This window comes from Tursiops truncatus, chromosome 11, assembly GCF_011762595.2.
Source record: "Tursiops truncatus isolate mTurTru1 chromosome 11, mTurTru1.mat.Y, whole genome shotgun sequence".
NCBI lineage: Eukaryota > Metazoa > Chordata > Mammalia > Artiodactyla > Delphinidae > Tursiops > Tursiops truncatus.
The window spans coordinates 55,058,347-55,071,162 of record NC_047044.1 but is presented as its reverse complement, the minus strand read 5'-3'; the positions used below and the strand labels follow the sequence as shown (position 1 = coordinate 55,071,162).

Here is a 12,816-nt window from a genome sequence, read left to right as displayed (position 1 = left end):
TTAATTTTTAAGTAGGTCTTCTCTTCTGGACAATATTTTCTTCTTACTCTGGATGACATCATCCATGGCCAGCTTCTCAATTTTCACATGTATACTCCTTACCTGAAATCTACCCTCTTAGCAAATTTCTAGTGTTCAATACAGTATTATTAAGTATATTCATCATGCACTTTAGATCTCTAGATTTATTCATCCTATAGACTACAATTTTGTATCCTTTGATGAATATCTTCCCATTTTCTCCACGCCACCACCATTCAAATCTCTGCTACTATGTATTTGACATTTTTAGATCCCCTGTATAAATGACATCATATAGATTTAAAAATTTTTCTGTATATGGCTTATTTCACTTAGCATAATGTCCTCTAGGTCATCCATGTTGTCATGAATGGCAGGATCTCATATTTTAAGGCTAAATAATATTACATTATATACATATACCACACTTTCTTTATTCATTTATGTGTAGATGTATACTTTCAAGGATGCCAAAATGTCTATCATAAAGATATTTTAATGAATTACTATTAAAATGCTTAAAACAAATGAAAAACAGAAAGTTTTAGTAAAGAAATAGAAGATAAGAAGAACTAAACTGAAATTTTAGAAATTAAAAAATGCAATTTTTTATTAATTGATGGATTGGCTCAACAGCAGAATGAGGTACAGAGAGGAAAGAGTTACTGAACTTGAAGAAACCAGAACAGAAATTATCCAATCTAAACAAAAGTAAGATGACAGACTGAAAACAAACAAACAAAACCCAGAGTCTCAGAAACATGTGGGACTTTACATATTTGACATTTGTGTCATTAGAGTCCTGGAAAAATAGAAGAAACGGGTGGTGGTGAAAATGTATTTGAACACTGACCTGAAAACTTCCAAAATTTAGCAAAAGATATAATCTTACAGATTCAAGAAGCTGAACAAATGCCAAACAGAATAAACTCAAAGAAATCACACCAAGACACATCATTTGTCAAAATTCTGAAAACTAAAGACCAAGAAAATTTTTTTAAAGTATTGAGAGTGAGACAGTACCGTACATATGAGGGGAAATAATTTAAATGACCTCAAATTTCCCAGAAGAAACCACTGCAATCAGAAGGAGCTAGCACACCATTTCTCAAGTGCTAAAAGAAAAAAACTATTAGTCTAGAGTTCTATATCCTGGAAAATATTCAGGAATGAAGAAGAAATCATGGCATTGTCACAGAAGGAAAACTAAAAGAATGTGTTGCCAGCAGACCTAAATTTTCTCTTTAATGTTTCTCCCTCAATCAGAGAATCACTTTGTTCCAACATCTCCTTCTAGAGGACAGAGTACAGAGGACCTTCTTTTTAATTTCTGAAAAACTTCTGGCAATGTAAAATATGTTGAAATGCAAAAGATTACCTTCTAAAGAGGATTTTTCCATTCTTATTGTTGACAGAAATGAATCTATACTCAATGTTGCTTGTAATTATTTTTTCCTCTCTGGACTATACTTATATAGTTTGGAAAAAGAAGGTAGTACTGATTGATCTGCTTTTGTTTTTTTTAATTTATAAGTTTTAAGATCTCACTCTAATACCAACACAGTATTAGGTATGAAATAAATATAGTTGAAGTGGAGAAAAAATCTTGAAATCCAGGAGATAGGGAAAAAGTTTAAAGAGAGAGGGAGAGGGAGAGAGAGAGAAAATGAATAATTTGAGACAATTTAAATTCGTTGCAGTTTTCCTAGCCAAAAAAGAACAAAGACACTGCAATAAATTGGTAGAAAAATTAACAAATCATGTTTTTTTTTCTGTAATGTATGACTTTTCATTAATTAGGTAAAATAACAACTGGGATTAGTAATGTACAGCCTAAAAATATTTCACTTAAATATTTTTATCATCAAAACAAATGCTATCTTTTGCTCTGGGTATCAGGTTTCATCCCCTGTGCCTCTTTTCTACACAGTGTTTCAGTTTAATGAATTAATTCTAGAAAAGCATAATAAGATATAATATACTATGATAATCTTTTTATACTTTAATTAATTATCATAGAGGATATCATATGGTTGGGTAGATTTAATTTTCTTTCCTAAATGTTACATAATTTTTATAACTTGTGCTTCAAAGGAAATAGTTTCCATTCTCATTTGATTTATAACAATTTAAAATGTTTACATCAATTTAAAAATTGTTTTATAAGTCTTTTAATTTTAAGAATTGGAATAGATGGGAATCTGATCATGTTTGATTCTATTACAGGGATGTGAAATTTAGTCTCATACAACCACTTTAGTTTATGGCAAAAAGCATCTGACCACAAAAGAAAGGTTCAGATAACACACTCTCAGTCTTTTTATTATATATTCTCTCCTGATAACTGTCTGGTATTCGCAAAGGTAAATAGTAAAGCACTTTCTTCACTATATTCAGAAAGCAAATATTTTAGATCTCTAATCTTGGAGAAATGATTTAACCTTCAAACTAATTCTATATAAGCCAGGAATTTGAAAATATACCTTTGATGTTATTTTATCAAGATATTAGGTTTCATTTTTTGTAATGTTTGGAGACTGTGTTATATATAAAAGCCAATAAAATAAGTAAAGTTTATAGTGAAACCATTTGAAAGAATTGATTCTCCTATATAAATTAACTGATTTTTCAATCTATGTTAGCCTTTATTCTTTATTCCATAGATACTTATGTAAGTGAATGTCATAAACGATAAATTCAGATATTTTTAAGTTTTTAAACTAACCTGCTTCCCCCGGATACCTGGTTGAGACTTGGTGTGATAAAGTCTAAGGGAAATATTGGGCTTGCTATATTACAGAGTTAAACTTATGATACTTTTGAGGCCAGAAGCAACTTGATATTTAAACTGTGATTTGGCTGGTAAATTTCTATTTAAAAATCTTGAGATGACTCAATACTATCATTGAGACAAATAAGAAACAAAAGCAATATGGGTACTTAAATATATAAAAAAGAATCATATTTTAATGAAGTGTTTTAAATCATTGTAATCTGAACTCTTTAAAAAATTGTAATGACACTGTAAAAAGGTATGTTTCATTTTTACTTATCAGTTATATTTACTCTTAGCTGTCTCAATACATACTTTAGTGATATCCTATGTCAATAAATAATTATATGTGAATGATTTACTTTATGTAATTCAGAAAAACTATCAAGAGTTTGGAGGGTTCTACAAGACAAACCAATAAATAGACAAACCTTGGTAGAGAAAAGGTATTGTGGGAAGCCTTCAAGGATATGTGTCAAAATTTAAAATGTCTAATTTCTTGACAGAATATAGAGACAAAAATCTCCCTGGAGAAAGGAGGATAAAAATCTTCCTTTTGAAATCCCCAGTTATTGTGTATATTCAGTAGGTTTCAGAGTGAGGGTTAGGAAGCACATGAGGGCAGCCAGGGTCTACTGAGCTTTGAAGAATCAGACCTATGTGTCAGAGACCCTAACATTTGTCACAGAAAAGTTTGGAAAAAAGCATGCTTCAGGTCAAGGAAATAATCTACACCTTCAGCTGCTACTGTTAGTAGAAATTCTATTCTTAGTAGAAACAGAAGAGTTAGAATTTGATAATGAAGAAATATTATTCTGATATCACTCACCAATCCATAAATTCATGGTGCTAAGTGCTGTTCTCCTTAATTTAATGCATTAATATATTTTTAGGCAATTAAGTGCATGCAAGAGATAGAATATTGGGAAAAGTGCAAATTATAATGCATATTAAACATTGTGTTTTAAGTTCTATACTTGGTCTTAGCTGTCTGCTACAGAAGACACCAATGATAGACATAAATTAGATAAGGATTAACTGTGCTTTTTCATTTATTTTGCTATATTGTCTTGGTCATGTTATTAAATACCTTTGAACCTCAGTTCTCGATGTGGAATAAATATTATCATAATGATTTCTCTACAAGTTTATTTTAGGAATTAAATATAATACTTTATACTTGAGAAACTAGGCATATAGTCATTACATGTAACTGATGATGAATTAATGATTATGTACTTTAAAGTTTTTATTTATTTATTTATATTGAAGTATAGTTGATGTACAATACTATGTAAGTTACTGATTGGCAATTTTTAAAGGTTATACTCCATTGATAACTAATCTCACATCATTTCTTTCCCTCTGAAAGGTCAAACTCTTGTCATTCTCTTGTAGAAAAGCTAATTGGATCTATGTATTTTTCTTGCTTGCTTTTACACTGTTGACCCATTTTCTCTCATAGTATAAACTCAAGATGTTGAGTGATTTTCTACCATTTGCCTGCCTTTTATTCTACCTGGGTTTCTAGTTTTGAAATTTAAGTGAGTCCTACTCCAAGTTCTGTTTTCCACACATGACCCTGATACTTTAGATAAGTTTCAATCTGAATTTTTGCTCCATACTGATATCTTCTGGGTCTTTATATAACACCTTCCAAAATATCACTTAATGCATTTTATTGCCACATTATAATACTGCCATGTGCTGCCACATGCCAAGATTTTATCTCAACTCAGTTTGTAACTTATTCACTTATTCCAGTAAAGATTACTGACTTTTAGCTGGGAATGTTTTATGGAAAAACTCGTTCTGTCTAATCTTTGGCAAATTCTCATTTTGTAGTAAATTTGTTGCAAGTTCAATACAATCTGAATACAGGTATTCAATAATAATCCTAATATTTATTTTGTATAAATAATATAGCAGAAATTAATCTGTGAGCCAAATTTTCTTCGTATATCACAGAGAGTGAATTTTTGAATCAAAGAGAGGTATCCTGGGATTATTAACCATCTCTTATCAACAATTCTGACCCTTTGTGCTTTCAGTGGAATGAACTCTGTTTAATGGATGCACCTGAGAGTAGCAATCCATTACAAGTGCTTTAAAAGCAGACATAAGTAAAACAACCTAAACCACATCCACTGTTAATAACTGATGCTCATTCATCATTGGCAACTATTGATTATAGGCTTAAATGGAAGTTCTTTGTGTACTGACTTTGGAAACTTTGCCTTGCTATACAGAAGACTGCAGCAACATGAACTTAACGGAAACATGTCACAATTCTTAAAAAATTAAGCAGTCATTAAAGAAACAAGATGCAGTTGAGTCCATGATCTTTTGTGGAATAGAAACAGGTTGTCCCTGAAGAGATGTGACACACAATAATTCCCTCAACATTTTTTAAAAACAGTTGACTGGGGGCTTCCCTGGTGGCGCAGTGGTTGAGAGTCCGCCTGCCGATGCAGGGGACGCGGGTTCGTGCCCCGGTCCGGGAGGACCCCACATGCCGCGGAGCGGCTGGGCCCGTGAGCCATGGCCGCTGAGCCTGCACGTCCGGAGCCTGCGCTCCGCAACGGGACAGGCCACAACAGTGAGAGGCCCGTGTACCGCCAAAAAAAAAAAAAAAAAAGAAAAAAAAAAAACAAACAGTTGATTGTTGTTACTAATGGCACAATTATATGGAGAACTGTTTTATTCTATAAGTTTTAAATACGTGTATTCTACATTTTAGATATATATGAATAGAAACTGAATTTTATTAATTGTTTACAATATCAGTCATGCTGTTTGAAATATTTTTACTTCACTTGTTTTCCTCATAACTCCAAACACTTTCATCCTGTGACATAACAGGAGCTTGCAAGTATACTAATGAAATAGTGGGACCACTATGAGATGGTCTCCATGCTTACTGTGGCTTCTTGATGTGAGAAATTATACAAATAATAGCAGAGGAAAGGGTTAAAAGGGGGAACACACTAGCACAAATAATATTTTGGTGATATAATACACCTTAAATTGGGGCATAATTTGAACAATTATAATTACCTTCCAATATTGGAGCTATCATTAACTAGCTTGTGACACTTGACTTTTCACGATGTTTATTGTTTCCTACACATAAAACGAATGAAGGTAAAAATTTATCTTAATTCTCTAACAGGATGTTGTGAATAGTAAATGACAACATATATGCAGAAGCAAACTGAAAAGCATGAAAATTTAAAAAAATAACAGTCAAAGGTGGGGCCTTACTAGAGAGAAGGGGCCTTCTAACAGAGAGAAGATATGATGGACAATGAAAAACACAAGGAAATTGATTAAAAGCAACTATAAAAGTTGTTTTAATATGTGAGTAGAGTCATCAATAATTTTGAATGTCAAGCTGTTGAAAGGAAGTCTTTGGAGGAATATGAGTTAGAATATTTAAATCAAATTGTTTCATTGTCAGTAACTTATCCTGTTTGGGACATAAGCAGACTAATAAAATATGTGTTTGTTTGCTTTGGAATTTTGCCCTTTTATTATGTGCATGAAATGCATTCTTAATAGTTTGTTTATTGAGTGACTTCAGAAAATTCAGTCAAGTACAAAATCATCAAAACTGTTATTTCTAAGAGCAAGTAGATTTAAAATCTGCTGCTTCTGTTTGCCAAATGTTGAAGTATCAAAATGTTCCCAGTGAATAGCACCACTTATTATGCTTTACGAGTATTATTTTTACATGGATCATTTGTAATCCACTTTTGGAACTTGGACTAATTCTAAATGTATTATCCTGCCATTTTTATATATTGGTGAGTACTCTTTCTGGGCAAGACAAATAACACCTGAATATAATCTTTTAATCTCTCATCATTGGAAACATGCCACATAGAATCCATTTACAGGCAACTTTGCCAGATGAAAACATTTAGTCATTCTGTTAGTAGTAAGAAAATTAAATTCATGGGCTAATAACTTGTGATACGCCATTTGAAGTACATGCAAAATGTACTGTAACCTCTGACATACTGTGAAAAAGAATTACGTCATTAAAAAAGATCATCTTAGAGCAGAAAACAAGAAATAAAAGTCAGTGAGAATTTCCTTTAGTTCAACTTTTCATTAAAACCAAATGTTTGTTATGATATTAAATTTTAAGGCAGAATCCCAGATTACATTCCTCACTTTGTGAAAAGATACTGAGAATAAACTGTAAAAATTTGCCAATATTTTACAAGATAACTATGAATAAAAGGTTTTAGTTTGCATTCATGGCTAAGAGACTGATGGCAGTTAATAGGTTTTTTTAAAGCAACTCCCTTTCCTTACTATTCCTTTAGTCAAAATTAACGGGCCTAAATTGTACGAATATTCACAACATGATGTGAATAAGTAGAAAATAACAGGTTTTATTCTTTTCTTGGCAAGGAAAAGTATTTCTCAAAATAATTTACCCCATTTTTAAAAGATTGACTTTGAGATATCATTTATAAATTAAATAATAGAGCTAGGAGTTTGATATCTTGGTTTTACTAAAAATAAAACTCATTCGGTATTATAATATGATAGCATTAAGCTACCATTCCTTAGACCAGGAATCATTTGCCCCAGAGGTGTGCAATGTGGTTTAGTACTAAATTTTTGCACGATAGAGAGGGAATTTGTCAACCTTACCACAATTATTGTCATTTTATTTTTACCATATTTCAAACATTTTCTATGGTTTACATATTAAATATGTTAGCTCATTTAATCCTTACATCAAGTTGACAAGTGTTTATGTCATTTTACATCAACAGAAACATAAACTTATAGAGATGAAGTAACTTTGTTATTGTTACAGAGCTAGAAAGTTGGAGAACAAAATGTGAATCCAGATATACTCACTATATTGTCTTGAACCACTATGTTGTATGTTTCCTTCTTTTCTGGAAAATGGATCTTGCCATCAGGACAAATCGTTTCTAGAATGATAGAGTTTTAATAGCTCTAAAAATAAGGGAAAAAGCCAAGCATGAGGCTTCCCTGGTGGCGCAGTGGTTGAGAGTCCACCTGCCGATGCTGGGGACACGGGTTCATGCCCCAGTCCAGGAAGATCCCACATGCCGCGGAGCGGCTGGGCCCGTGAGCCATGGCCGCTGAGCCTGCGCGTCCAGAGCCTGTGCTCCACAACGAGAGAGGCCACAACAGTGAGAGGCCCGTGTACCACAAAAAAAAAAAAAAAAAAAAAAAAGCCAAGCATGACCTTAGTAAGTACTTCTTTAACACCAGGCTAAGGGATATGCCTCAGTAAACATTAACAATATAAAAGGATTTTAATAAGGAGAACTCCAAAACAAGATCTGTAACTGCATATTTGTAATTGAAATTTCCACCCAGATATCTAATAGCCATCTCAAACTAAATCTGTCCAAAACAACATAACTATCTTGATTCACTCACCCTCTACACCAATATTTTTCCTCACCTATGTTTTCTCTTCTTAACAAATGAATATATTATTCATGTAGGTCCCCAAGACACGAGGAATGTTGAAAAAAGTAATCTCTTTCTAGGAAGTTGCACCCCAGCATGATAACACTATGGAAGAAAGAACATAACTCTTTGGTAGATAGTAAGCTGTCTCTGGATTTTCTTACTCTGGCCAACAAAAATTTATGTACAGATATTCCCACACCCAGAGCACCCTCACACTCTTCCACAGACAAATCAGCTGCAGTCCCATTTAGTTATTTTACTCAGCTCAAAGATCAAGAAATCTGAACTATGTGAACTACTCTCCATGTTTAAATGCAGCTGCAAACAAACTGGTGCTCTATAAATGGGAAGTAAATTTATTTGTTTCCATCTTTTCCCACTACAGACACACATATACTAGTGCCCACTGGTGGCAAAGGGGAACCATAACTGCAGCGAACACTTTTATCAGGAAAAAATAAGAAAAAACACAGTCTCACTGGTTCATGGCAATGATAAACTCTTGTGGGTGGATCCTGCTTTTATGGCAGTGGTAAAGTTCCCTGTGAAACCCTTGATTCTGCTTTCTAGGAAGAATTCCTCTCTCTATTGTCCTTTATGTTCCAGACTCAACAGTGAGAGGTTTTTCTTGTCCATTTTCCTCCACAGACATTTTTAAGGTGGGTATCAGGGGTGAACCCTCTTGGGGTGACTTAGGTTCTTTAAGTTTGGAGACCCAAGGGTTAAGATTCAAATATTCAACAAACATTGGCAAGGATGTGGAGAAAAGAGAACCCTCCTACATCATTGATGGGAATGTAAATTGGTGCAGTCACTATGGAAAACAGTATGGAGATTTCTCAAAAAACTAAAAATGGAACTACCATATGACCCAGCAATTCCACTCCTGGGTATATAACCAAAAAAAACAAAAACAGTAATTTGAAAAGATACATGCACCCCAGTGATCATAGCAGAGTTATGTACAATTGCCAAGGTATGGAAGCAACTGAAGTGTCCATCAACAATTGAATGGATAAAGAAGATGTGGTACATATACTATGGAATACTACTCAGCCATAAAATTGAATGAAAATTTGCCATTTGCAACAACCTGGATGGACTTGGAGGGCATTATGCTAAGTGAAATAAGTCAGACAGAGAAAGACAAATACTGTATGATATCATTTATATGTGGAATCTAAAAAATACAACAAACTAGTGAGTAAAACAAAAAAGAAGCAGACTCACAGATACAGAGAACAAACTAGTGGCTACCAGTGGGGATGGAAGGGGCGAGGAGCAATAAAGGGTTAGGGGATTGAAAAAGGGTTATTATCGGATTATATGAAATCACATGTGTGAAACTTTTGAAAACTGTAAAGCACTATTGTTTCATTCAATAAAATATAAAAGACTCAAATATTCAAAGTTTTTTAAATCAATAATTTGACAACATAATTTTCTCAAAAACTTAGTAGGCTTGAGATCCATTTATTTCTAGTTAGTTGTATAAGCCAATACCTATACAAAAATCTTTTCCAGAGGAAACTTCTAAAACTGATTTATGTTTTTGTTTTTAACTCCGTTGGTTATTGCTCTCAATTTAACACCCATCTTGAGGCTGCCTGAAAGAATGAGTTTGAATGAGGAAGTCCCTATTCTTAATCTAATCTTGCACGTGTAAATCTTAATGGGCCCATCCAAATCCCTTTTCAATCACATCTTTTACTTTTGAGGGTTAGAAGCGGTTGACTTTTCAAATACTGTAGGCCCCAAGATTTTGGATTCTTTCTATTAGCTTTCACTATTTGCTCTTAAACTTGCCCAGTCTTGTCTGAGCTCATCTCTTTTCTCTACTACCTTGATGAACTCAGCCAGTTACAGCAAATGCATGCTTTAACTTTCTGTGTCTTAATGTTTTCCCATAGAGCCTTAGTGTCAGAAGATAACCTGAATCTCTTGCACTTTTACCAATGAGAATCTCTGTCTCCAAATTTCCAGCTGCACTATGTTTCCTCTCTGCCTGGTGAACAACCTCTAACAGATGCCACCCTTTTGTTTTTAGGATTTTTAATTTTTGTTGTTACAACAGCATCTGCTTTGCTTACCAATATCTGTATTATTTAGAATAAAATTAGCAGCTATAACAACAAAAACAAAAGAAAAATTTTAGTAAACTGCTCTATTTCAGAGTTCTTACTCTGATTTGTCATTGTTCCCAAGCACTCTAGCTTATTTACAGGGTTGATTTATCCAGATACAAATTAGAAAAATATTGAACATGTTGGTTTAAATAGATGAATAAAGAGGAAATTAGGGCTTCCCTGGTGGCACAGTGGTTGAGAGTCCGCCTGCCGATGCAGGGGACACGGGTTCGTGCCCCGGTCTGGGAAGATCCCACATGCCACGGAGCGGCTGGGCCCGTGAGCCATGGCCGCTGAGCCTGCGTGTCCGGAGCCTGTGCTCCGCAACGGGAGAGGCCACAGCAGTGAGAGGCCCGCGTCCCGCAGAAAAAAAAAAAAAAGAAAAAAAGAGGAAATTAGGCTAAGAATATCATGCCAATAGTAGAAATGAAAATCCATGGATGTTGGTACATGCATATAGAATTAGTTCAGTTAATTTTGTTATATAAAAAAACTTCAGTGAAGCATTCTGTGAATTAGTAAAGGAAAAGAAAGTGTATTAAAAGTGACTATTCAAAAGGAAGAAAAATGACAGAAAAAGAGGAAAACTAAAACAAATTATAAAACTGTCAATAAAATAGCAGGATAAATCTATGTCCTGTGTGACATTACTTCTGTAACATCTCTTTATAGTGTTTTTGAATTCATAAAATACTCAGTAGGTAAACCAATCATTTTGATAACTGCATTGACTGGCTTTCTTCTTTTCCCTGTGTTTACAGCAGTTTTCTCAAAATTTAAAAGAAAAACCTTTTTATGCTTTGGACATTTCTTATATATATCTGCTCAGTGCATCTCTATCAACATTATTTTCATTTAGCAAAAGAGATTGTATCCTGCTTTAAGTTTTTAGCGTACTCTACATTTTCCTCAAAAAACCCCCAAACAAATCATCAAATAAACATAAAAAAGAAAAAATATGACTATATGAAGGGAAAACATTAATTTTGAAAGCAAATGTGAATATGTTAAATTTTAGAGACAGAAACTTAAAAATGTTAAGCATTTATCTCACCACGGCAACAGGATGGTTAAATAAATGATAGTGCATCACTTGAGGCAATAGTGTTCAGGAATTATAAACAACATGTTTTACCATATTTAACCATATGAAGATGATTGAAACAATATTAAAGTGAACAGTACAGGCTAAAATAGGTATATATATTTATAGATAACACACATAGTTTAATATTGTATTATATAGAATATACTGTATATAACCTACATACTATATATTGTATCATATTATTATAATAAATGATATAATACATATAATATAAACACACTTTTATGATAAAAATGTAAAAGTACAGAAAGAAGGCATGTTGTGTATGCATGTATGTGTGTGTGTGTGTGTGTGTGTGTGTGTGTGTGTGTGATGTCTGAGGACAATGGGATGATTGATTATTTTATTTTTCATGTTTTTAACGGCTGCATTTATTTTATAATAAGAGTTGTTAAAATTAGACCAGCAAAAAAACATTCACACATAATTCAATTATTTTTTTTCCTGTTTGTCAAGCACTTTTTTTTTTTTTTTGCGGTACGCGGGCCTCTCACTGTTGTGGCCTCTCCCGTTGCGGAGCACAGGCTCCAGACGCGCAGGCCCAGCGGCCATGGCTCACGGGCCCAGCCGCTCCGCAGCATGTGGGATCTTCCCGGACCGGGGCACAAACCCGTGTCCCCTGCATCAGCAGGCAGACTCTCAACCACTGCGCCACCAGGAAAGCCCTCAAGCACTTTTTTGATTCTCAGATTAGACTTGAAGATAAATAGTAGAATGAAAAATGGGAAGAAAATGCCATATACTCAGCACTTAACAAGTAATAGATGTTCTGGGCATTTAAATTTGAACAAGTAAGTGCAAGGGAGTTGCATGGGGACGTGGGCCCATATATGTTACAAAAAGCAATGTGTTAAAACAGATCACCCGTTTTATCTAAATCTGTCTTTGCCACCACCATATGAAATTGATTTTATTATCTCAATTTTAACAAATGAGGAACCTATAGATTCTTTAACATACTAGGCCAGAGTTGGTTAGCTAGTAAGAGGTTGACTATGATTTTGAATAATTCTCTCCATCTCCAAAAACTGTGTCCTATTCTTGAGGATCTCAAACAATAGTTATAGTTAAGTAGAAAGACAAAAAAATAAAAATGCTTTGTGACTAATATTATAAACAGGCAAAGTTCTATGAGAGTACAGATTAAAGGGAAATAAACTCTGGAGTAAATGGATGGATGGTTCTTGGGGAGGCGGGGGAGGCAGAGAAATGCTATTTGATCTGCGTCTTCAAAGGCAGGATGAATAAATATTAGCCAGCAGATGAGTGAAGGGCATGACATCTCCAGCCAGCACAAAAGCATCAGTAGAGACCCA

At 33.9% G+C, this 12,816-nt stretch overlaps 1 long non-coding RNA gene across 1 annotated transcript in view; it reads right to left on the bottom strand.

Moving 5' to 3' along the window:
• Nucleotides 1-12,816, bottom strand: part of LOC141275779 (uncharacterized) — a 106,118-nt gene that overhangs the window by 16,256 nt on the left and 77,046 nt on the right. The gene's annotated exons all lie outside the window — the stretch shown is intronic.